The sequence below is a fragment of the Daktulosphaira vitifoliae genome, unplaced genomic scaffold (genome assembly GCF_025091365.1).
Source record: "Daktulosphaira vitifoliae isolate Bord-2020 unplaced genomic scaffold, ASM2509136v1 Scaffold_1049, whole genome shotgun sequence".
Taxonomy (NCBI): Eukaryota; Metazoa; Arthropoda; class Insecta; order Hemiptera; family Phylloxeridae; genus Daktulosphaira; species Daktulosphaira vitifoliae.
This window is the reverse complement of record NW_026100609.1, coordinates 1-2,700: the sequence shown is the minus strand read 5'-3', so window position 1 is coordinate 2,700 and position 2,700 is coordinate 1. Positions and strand designations below refer to the sequence as shown.

The following is a 2,700-nucleotide window of genomic DNA, read 5'->3' as shown; positions in this document are numbered from 1 at the left end:
ATAACAATAATTATCATTAGAAATTTCTTCACCCATCTTCTCCTTTGTAGTTAATAAAATTGTTAATACATTTTTGAAGTACTAATGCAAAAGACGTTATTGATCAGTCATTTTCTTATTTGATCATTTTTTTTTTCAATAAATTAATTAAATATTTAGTTGTACTTTAAAAAAAAATACATAAATTAAGATAAATATGAAACTTAAAAATACTGAAAATAATTTTCTTCACAAAATTATTCTTTTAGGAGAAATTTAACAAATTAATCTAATAATATTTTTCNTATTCTTTTAGGAGAAATTTAACAAATTAATCTAATAATATTTTTCATGCATCCATTAAATACTTATTTTTAAGTAGCTTTATCAGTTATTAATAAATTTACTAAACATACCAAACATTTTATAGCTAGAAAGTTGGAAGGTGAATTTCAAGATAAGCATTTCCTTGATGAATGTGAGAAATTAGAAAGTAACATTAAGGATTTTAAACTTCAAGAAGAATTATATCGAAAACAATCTAGATTAATTGTAATAACAAAATTTTACTAGAGATTTTTATTTATAACTTTATTAAAATATTTTTAAAAAATTCTAGACAAATTTGGAGGTAGAAAAGACAAAATTAACAAGCAAAGTAATCAAATACCGTTAAAAATACAACAAAATTAAAGCATATATAGAAGAAGTTAAATCAATGATAACAAGTCAAAATATAAAAAAACTAGCGGAAGAAAATATTGATCACTGTAAAACAAAGGTTAGAAAATTTTTTAATAAATTAAAAAAAATAGACTAATTTTTATTATTATTTTATTTTTAGAAAACAATACAAAAGCAAGCGATAGATTTGCAAAGCTATGCTAAAGAATTAAGTAATATATTGAGTGAAAAAGTAAACAATGATTTTCTGTAAACTTAATTCTTAAATTTCAAAAAAAATATCACTTATCTACAGTCTGCTACTACTAGTTCGTGGTAATGACAAGCTATTAAGACTTATTATCCCTGAGCTTGAGTTGTCCTTTTTAAAAGTACAATGAAAAAACTATGAGGTAAACGTAATATGTCTAAATTTAAGTAAGTTTGAATATCATTCAGCTAAATATGGTTTTATTTTGGAATTTTAGTAATTTTGTGTAATTGCTATAAGACGTATGAAAATGACTGCATAAAGATATACTGGAAATCAATTAGATAAAACATATTATAATTTACCAAAAAAAAAAATTCCATGGATCACATAGATCAAAGACTTGATAAGTACCATTTACTTAAATTTGTTTTATTAACTATTTGTATTTATTTTTTACTTTAATTTAAAATGAACATTATTTTGTCTTAGTTTATAATTTATAAATATATAATAAAAAATAATCACATGTGGCTAATTAACTAAATAAAATTAAAACTATATTAAAAATATTATTAATTTAAAAAATAAAAAATATTAAACTTAAAAGCCACAAAAAGTTACTAAAAAGTAACGTATTTCAGAAACAATGTTATTATCAACACTAAACGTATACCGTATGTATTGTTTGTAATATTTTTAATATAGTTTTAATGTTATTTAATATAATTTATAAAATTATATTTATATTTATATACAAAAATATAAAACACAAATTTTTAATTTTAAACCTCTAATTCTTTAAGAAGAGATATTATTGGTTTCCTATCTTTTTGCATTTTTCTATAGTTTTGAATGCATTGTCAACAAATTCTTCATTTCTGGATTACATAATTTTTCTTATATAGCTAAACGTTCAATTTCAGCTTTTTTATCTTTTAAATGTAATGCTACTTTATCAGCCTAAAATTGGTAATGGCATATNAATTTCAGCTTTTTTATCTTTTAAATGTAATGCTACTTTATCAGCCTAAAATTGGTAATGGCATATAATTAAAACATAACTTTTGTACAATTTCATCAATCAACTCACACACTGTTCATTTAATTCTCTTTTTAACTTTATTATTCTTTCAGCTAGTATATTCCTACAATATTTTTTGTATTCATATAATATTTGTATCTATCCATTTCTTCTTGGCAGTCCGTTATTCATCTTATTTCATTTTCTATATTACATAATTTTTCATATGTAGCTGAACGCTAGTAGATTTAATCTCCCGAATCATTTTTCTTACTTGATTTTGGAGATATCTTCTCTTGCAATGTTTTTAAATTCAATTTTTTATTTTTTTTAAGCTATAATTTTTTTTTTTTTTTATTGGGTTAAAAGCATTGTTAACACTACTCCAACAAATATAAATAGAAAGATAATATATACTAATTATCCTTTTNAGAAAGATAATATATACTAACTATCCTTTATTTAAATTTAGTAATAATTAATGTTGCTGCAGTGTTCAAATTTATTTAATCCAAGATGGATTAAGGGTAAAATGCTATATTAAAGTACACTAATTGTATTAAATACACTTGATAATTATCATGACTCTAAAAAAAATTTTTGTTATTGCTATTGACAATAATACTTGACACCAGTGGCGACTGTAGAAAATATTCAATAAATCCGATTAATTCCTTAGAGTTACATTTTAAAAATCTAGACACAATTCGATTTAAAAATTATCCCCTGTTGGGTACAAGGTTTAGTAGGGACAATCGTGTTAATTTTATATACTAATTACTTATATATAATCTTATATTCTAAAAATTATATTAAAATCCAT

The 2,700-nt window shown here is 21.5% G+C and overlaps 1 long non-coding RNA gene across 1 annotated transcript; it reads left to right on the top strand.

Moving 5' to 3' along the window:
- The first annotated feature begins 417 nt into the window (after positions 1–417).
- Positions 418–1,242, top strand: LOC126909729 (uncharacterized). Its single transcript, XR_007705098.1, has 4 exons — positions 418–531; positions 599–760; positions 824–1,055; positions 1,131–1,242. It is a non-coding gene; the product is annotated as an uncharacterized LOC126909729 (long non-coding RNA).
- Positions 1,243–2,700: the final 1,458 nt, after the last annotated feature.